Genomic DNA, 7,629 nt, shown 5'->3' on the forward strand with positions numbered 1-7,629 from the left:
TTTTTTTTTTTTTTTTTTGAGACGGAGTTTCACTCATGTTACCCAGGTTGGAGTGCAATGGCGCGATCTCGGCTCACCGCAACCTCCACCTCCTGGGTTCAGGCAATTCTCCTGCCTCAGCCTCCTGAGTAGCTGGGATTACAGACACACACCACCATGCTCAGCTAATTTTTTGTATTTTTAGTAGAGACGGGGTTTCACCACGTTGACCAGGATGGTCTCGATCTCTTGACCTTGTGATCCACCCGCCTCGGCCTCCCAAAGTGCTGGGATTACAGGCTTGAGCCACCGCGCCCGGCCTGGCCTGAACTTTTAAAGACATCCTAGCACTCTTGAGAAATTGTAAATAGTTTGCCACAACACAAGAACGTGAGGGAAGTGGTCCAGAATGTGAACAGAAGGTGAAAACAAAAAGTGGGCAATGTCCAAATCATTAAGGTCCTTATTTTTTTTTTCCCGAGACAGAGTTTCATTCTTGTGTCCCAGGATGGAGTGCAATAGCATGATCTTGGCTCACTTGCAACTTCCGCCTCCTGGGTTCAGGCAATTCTCCTGCCTCAGCCTCCTGAGTAGCTGGGATTACAGACACGCATCACCATACCCAGCTAATTTTTGTGTTTTTAGTAGAGATGGGGTTTCTCCATGTTGGCCAGGCTTGTCTCAAGCTCCTAACCTCAAGTGATCTGCCAGCCTTGGCCTCCCAAAGCGCTGCAATTACAGGTGTGAGCCACTGCACCGGGCCTAAGGTCCTTAGTCCCAAAACTACATACTTTGGATTTTGATCTGAAGGTGTTCACGAAAGGACTGCAGAACACCAACACAATCTGTCTTAAGTAAAAGGCAGGGTGGAGAGGAATGGTTTGCATGCTTGGAAACAAAGAGTCAATTTACAAGGTTTACACAAAAGTCCAGATGATAAATGATAATCTGAGCCAGTGTAGTAGCAGTAAGGAAAAAGAAGTAGATGAAAATTGAAACAAGATTTGATAAATAAATAAACAGTTGAAGGCCGGGTGCAGTGGCTCACGCCTGTAATCCCAGCACTTTGGGAGGCCTAGGCCTAAAGTCAGGAGTAAAGAATTTAAAAAAAATTTGATAAGTAAATAGTTGAAGGTCGGGAGCAGTCGTAGCTTACGCCTGTAATCCTAGCACTTTGGGAGACCTCATCTCAGGTCCGGAGTTGGAGACCAGCCTGATCAACATGGAGAAACCCCATCTCTACTAAAAATACAAAATTAGCTAGGCATGGTGGTGTATGCATATAATCCCAGCTACTTGAGAGGCTGAGGCAAGAGCCAAGAGCACATCACTGCACTCCAGTCTAGGAGACAAGAGCGGGGGGGAAAAAAAAGAAAGAAAGAAAAAGAGACAGTAGCGATGCATATACACACAGGGATGACCACGAGAAGAGGCAGCAAGAAGGTGGCCATCTGCAAGCCAAGGATGGAGGTCTTACAGGAAATCAATCTTATCTGAACCTTGATCTTGGACTTCCACCCTCCAGAAACCCCATCTCTACTAAAAATACAAAATTAGCCAGGCATGGTGCCACATGCCTATAATCCCAGCTACTCAGGAGGCTGAGGCAGGAGAATCATTTGAACCCAGGAGACAGAGGTTGCAGTGAGCCTAGATCGCGCCATTGCACTCCAGCCTGGGCAACACGAGGGAAACTCCATCTGGAAAAAAAAAAAAAAAAGAGTAAAAAGGGGGCCTGTTATTCCATCACTTTGGGAGGCCAAGGTAGATGGCTAACCTGAGGTCAGGAGTTCAAGACCAGTCTGGCTGAAATGGTGAAACCCTGTCTCTACTAAAAATATATAAATCAGCCAAGTGTGGTGGCAGGCACCTGTAATCCCAGCTATTCAGGAGGCTGAGGCAGGAGGAGAATCGCTTGAACCCCAGAGGCAGAGCTTGTAGTGAGCAGAGGTCGCACCACTGCAACTGCAGCATGGGTGACAGCAAGACCCCATCTCAAAAAACAACAACAACAACAACAACAACAACAACAAAAGTACAGCGAGACCCTGTCTCAAACAATAACAACAACAACAAAATAAAGAGGGAAGGTGGTTGGCCAGGTACAGTGGCTCACACCCATAATCCCAGCACTTTGGGAGGCCGAGGCAGGCAGATCACCTGAGGTGGAGAGTTCAAGACCAGCCTGACCAACATGGAGAAACCCGATCTCTACTAAAAATACAAAAAATTAGCAGGGCGTGGTGGTAGCCTGTAATCGTAGCTACTCGGGAAGCTGAGGCAGGAGAATCTCTTGAACCTGGGAGGTAGAAGTTGTGGTGAGGTGGTGAGCCAAGATCATGCCATTGCACTCCAGCCTGAGCAACAAGAGTGAAATTCCACCTCGAGGTGGGGAGAAAAAAGGAGGGTAGGTGGTGGATTAATGCCACCATGATAAACAGGTACAGTAAGCAGGGACACACAGGATTGTTGGGCTGTCTGTCCAGTACCTGGTAGACATTTGTTATTGAATGAACACCTGTCATTCATGAATGTTAGTCCATTTTTAATATAACAAGCTCTGACAGTAACCAGCAAAAGAAAAAGCACTGGAATGAGTCAGAACCTGAGTTATAAATCTAGAGTATGACCTTATGCAAGTCACTTACCTTTCCAGGCCTCAGTTTCATCAGACTGGATAATCAGCATAAGATTACCTCAGATTAAAGTAAATGATGCTATAAATTTTCATACAGCTTTGTGCATTACCTCAGTGTTCTTCAACTGTTACCAACCAAAATAGTGCATCTCAAGATTTACTGAACATTCCTTTAATCTAGGTATCTTGTGAAAAATACAGATTTTGATTCAGCAGCTCTAGACTGAGCCTCAGGTCATGCATTTCTAACCACAACTTAGGCGTTCATTCAATAACAAACGTTTACTGGGTACTGGAGTAGCAAGGATAATGAACACTGATGCAACTTAAGCTCTGCAAAGCTTGTAATTGTGGACTTATCTGCAATCAGTCTGATAGTCAGAAAACCAAAGACACTACAGACTCACATTTGCACTAAATGTGTTTTGCCATTCCTTAAATGCTCTGAAATTAACAGTCCCCATTTGAAGCTGATAAAGAAAGGAAAAAAATATTACCATCAGTAACACTGAATTAGAAGTGAGGTTAAATACATACGCACACATAGGTACAAAATGTAACACAAAGGTCAAAATCCAACTAGCCAAACATTCCCTTACCCAAAATTTGAATATTTTTATCACTGGGGAAAAAATTGTTTCTGGAAAAAAATCTTAAGTGTATTTTAATAGTCACATGCGTATAAGGATCATTCTGCATTCTGGTTTGATTCCAAATGTAAATATATTCTAACATAATAAAATCTGAACCTTTTTCTACTAGTGATCAAATAATCTTTACATGTTTGTTTAAAACCTCTAACATATTGCCACAGCCAAATGTGTTTGTAGTGAAAACTCTCCTTGGCTTTAGGAAGTGCAACTAGCGCAGAGACCACCCTCCTACCCTAGGATTATAATATATGGCCAGGTTACAGCAGAAACAGAGAAAATACCAGTCCTATCATAACCAATAGGGAAGAGTTTTCTAATTTAAACGAAATTTTCCTCAGTGATGAAAGATGTAAAAGGTGTCATGCAATGAATGTCTCCTATAGAAGAGTCACCCTGCCCTTAATATGAAGCTTCTCTACTTAACAGAGAAGTTTGAAATAACATGAAAATGGAGGAGAAAAATTCCTATCCAAGGACGGGGGTGGGAGGGAGCATTATGGCTGCAAACTGCTCTTCCTTATTTCCTTCTGAAGAATCACCAAAATCTGAAGGGCACTTCCACACAACTGAGCTCATTTCAATTATGGAGGGGAGGAGGTATGTCAACTGCAACCTAGTAGATAATTTACTATTCCTTGATATTTAGTCAAATCACTTTCAGGTAGGAGTACTTCTCTCATTCACCACCATGTCACAAAATAATAAAGAAAAATGACAAATGCAATGAGCCAAAGTAGTTTTGCTGAATCATAAATACCCCCAAATATAAATCTGCAGGAGTCGCTGAGCTTGAGAATTGGCCGCCATACCTCTTCCATGAAGCTCATCTCTATACATGGGCAACCACCTTCACTTTTTCATTAAAGGCATGTAAGGGCCTAATGTTTAAAGCTATCATAGTATTGCTATTATCAACAAGGTCGTGCGCGCAGTAAATAATGCACAATGGTCTTATATTCGAGATAACCACTTTATCTCCAAATTTGCACCAGCTATCCTCCAAGGGCAAATGCATCACCCAGGTCCGCAACCGTGACCACGATGGGCACCCTCGGCTCTGCTCAGCCTAGCATACAGTCCCTCCCGCCCGGCACCCTGACTGCTCCGCTACCATGCTGCCGACTCCCGGGCTGCCTCGGCCAGCCCCCAGCTCTCCGGGTTCTTAAGGTTACGCAGACAGCCAAGCCTACAGGCCTCCCTTGCCTCGCTGCTGGTATCCCTCATCTCCCGGTAGCCCCACGTTCCTCCCTCGCCTCTCGGATCTCGGGTGCCCAACTCATTCCCTTCCACTCCCGCGCGCTCTGTGGCTCTTGGGCCGGGGCCTCACCGTTTGGTCCGGTCGGGAATTGCCCGGCCCTCCCGCTCCCACTTCCCAACACGAAGTGGCGTCGGTTGGTCCCGCGCCCCACGCTGCCAGTCCCCACGCCGCCGCCTACTGATGCCGAAAGCGGCTTCTACGAACACGCCATGTTTGGCGTCGCGGCTCCAAAAGACGCGGACGCGCGAAAACTACGTCACAGGCGCGCAGCGCGCACGCGACCGGCAAAGGGAGAAGGCGATAGGCTAACGGCAGGAAGAGGAAGGAGGGGCTTTCTCTTCGAACTCAAAGGCGCGGGGTACCCAAATCAGTTGTGTGCGCTTGCGCAATATAAAGAGCCGGAGTCAGTACTTGGCGGATCCGTCACCATGGAAACCATAGGTCTGGTAAGCTCCACTCCCGAGGAGCTCAATTATCTCCCTGGTTGATTGAAGCCTCAGTGAGAACCATTTCACTCTTTCTATTCTAGATATCCATTGCGGATCCATCATGGCAGAGAAGAGTTATTTAAAGAATCTTACTCCCATCGGTCCACCCACCCTCCGGCATTTATTTATTTATTTATTTATTTATTTTTTTGAGACGGAGTTTCGCTCTTGTTACCCAGGCTGGAGTGCAATGGCGCGATCTCGGCTCACCGCAACCTCCGCCTCCTGGGTTCAGGCAATTCTCCTGCCTCAGCCTCCTGAGTAGCTGGGATTACAGGCACGCGCCACCATGCCCAGCTAATTTTTTGTAGTTTTTTAGTAGAGACGGGGTTTCACCATGTTGACCAGGATGGTCTCGATCTCTTGACCTCGTGATCCACCCGCCTCGGCCTCCCAAAGTGCTGGGATTACAGGCTTGAGCCACCGTGCCCGGCCTGCAAATATTTATTTTTTAACTTACCCAAATTGCTGGGCGCTTACCTCTGAGTAATAGCAAGAGTGGAAAAATTTTAAACGACATAAATCCAGTTCTGCCTGCCTCTGCTAAAAGCTAGCATAGTCACCTAAATTTTCTTATTCTTAAAAAGAGAACCTACCCAGGCGTTGTGGCGCTCACCTGTAGTCCCAGCTATCCCAGAGATTGAGGCAGGAGGAACACTTGAGCCCAGGAGTTCGAAGCCAGCCTGGAAAATATAGAGTTCCCTCACACTCACACATACACACACACACACACACGCACGCACGCACGCACGCACGCACCCCACACCCATTTCAAAAATAATAACGGGTGGGCACGGTGGCTCATGCCTGTAATCCCAGCACTTTGGGAGACCGAGGCGGCTGGATCACTTGAGGTCAGGAATTCGAGACCAGCCTGGCCAACATGGTGAAACCAATGCAGTAATTAGCCGCATGGTCGTGAGCCCCTGTAATCCAAGCTACTGGGGAGGCTGAGACAGGAGAATCGCTTGAAGTGGGGAGGCAGAGGTTGCAGTGAGCCGAGATCAGCCACTGCACTCCAGCCTGGCAACAAGGCACGATTCCATCTCAAAATAAATAAATAAATGATAAATATTTTTAAAATACAGACTATTTCTTAAAATATATAAAATAATAAAAAGAGAAGTTGTAAGGAAATAGCAGAGTGTTCATAAAGATTAATAATAGAAAACTTCTATTGTTCATTTAAAATATTCCAGGTACAGTTTTAAGATCTTTACCGGAATTCTCTATTTTAATACTCAGAACAACCCTTATGAGGTAGGTGTTTTCTTTATGTCCGCTTTACAGTTGAAGAAATTGAAGCACAGAGAAGTCAAGTAGCCTGCCTAAGGTTAAAAGCTAGTAAAAGCCCATGTTAGGATTTGAACCGAGCTCTGCATTCCAAGAATGTCAATCACACAAGGGCTGTTTTTTAAAGTAAAAAGATAAAATTATCTAAATGACCACCAATAAGATGATGATTAAATCACAATACATCCATACATAATAAAATTCAAATTGGCCATTTAAAATTATGTTTAAAAAAAAGACAATAACAAAAATAAAATTATGTTGAGGTCGGGCACTGTGGCTCACACCTATACATCCCGGCACTGGGAAACTGAGGCAGATGGATCACCTAAGGTAAGGAGTTGAAGACCAGCTTGGCCAACATGGTGAAACCCTGTCTCTAATTTAAAAGTACAAAAATTAGCCCATCGTGGTGGCGGGCACCTGTAATCTCAGCTACTTGGGAGGCTGAGACAGGAGAATCACTTGAGGCCAGGAGGTGGAGGTTGCAGCAAGCTGATATCAAGCCACTGCACTCCAGCCCGGGAGACAGAGTGAGACTAAGCGACAGAGCGAGACTCCTTCTCAAAAATAAATAAATAGGCCAGGCACAGTGTCTCATGCCTGTAATCCCAGCACTTTGGGAGGCTGAGGTACGTGGATTGCTGGAGGTCAGGAGATTGAGACCAGGCTGGCTAACGTGGTGAAACCTTGTCTATACTAAAATACAGAAGTTAGCCGGCAATGATGGTAGGTGCCTTTAATCCCAGCTAGTAGGGAGGCCAAAGCAGGAGAATTGCTTAAACCCAGGAGGCAGAAGTTTACAGTGAGCCGAGATTGTGCCACTGCACTCCAGCCTGGGTGACAGAGGAAGGCTCTGTCTCAAAAAAAAAAAAAAAAAAAAAAAAAAGAATGTAATTAATGTTGGAAATGGGTTTATAATGTTGGGAAAAATCCACGCCAAGACAATGGATAACTCAGCAAAGCTAGTTTACTTCCTGCAGAAAGGGTGCAACTCACCAGCAGTCTTGCCACAAGAAGCACACCTGAACAAAAGAGACAGGGACATTTATAAATTTCATAACCTGACGCAATCGCCCTACTGCTGTGTCCAGTTTCCACTGCCCAGAATGGGACCTCACATTCCGTGCTTGGAAATTTCCTGAATATATAAGGGGGAAAGAAAACAAAGAAGACAAGGAAGGAGAGTAAGCTAGTCAGGAGGTCAGGAGGGTTTCCAAATAAGGAGCATGTACAAGGGTTTGGAGCTTGCCCAGTTCTGTTCAGAAATCTGGAGTGAGTCAAGGTAGCTGATTTAAGATGTAGCTGATTTAGAAAATA

The 7,629-nt window shown here is 45.4% G+C and overlaps 1 protein-coding gene across 2 annotated transcripts in view; it reads right to left on the bottom strand.

Moving 5' to 3' along the window:
• IPO11 (importin 11) overlaps nucleotides 1–4,781 on the bottom strand; it is a 209,311-nt gene extending 204,530 nt beyond the window's left edge. Inside the window, exon 1 of one of the 2 annotated variants that reach the window (XM_032279909.1) lies at nucleotides 4,598–4,781. The gene's annotated coding sequence lies outside the window, so the exon portion shown is untranslated. Of the gene's footprint in view, nucleotides 1–4,550 lie in introns of both variants that reach the window. The other variant, XM_032279919.1, reaches the window with a different exon arrangement.
• Between the last annotated feature and the right edge of the window lie 2,848 nt (nucleotides 4,782–7,629).

Source organism: Sapajus apella, unplaced genomic scaffold, assembly GCF_009761245.1.
Source record: "Sapajus apella isolate SASKATOON/1434 unplaced genomic scaffold, GSC_monkey_1.0 scaffold1, whole genome shotgun sequence".
Lineage (NCBI taxonomy): Eukaryota > Metazoa > Chordata > Mammalia > Primates > Cebidae > Sapajus > Sapajus apella.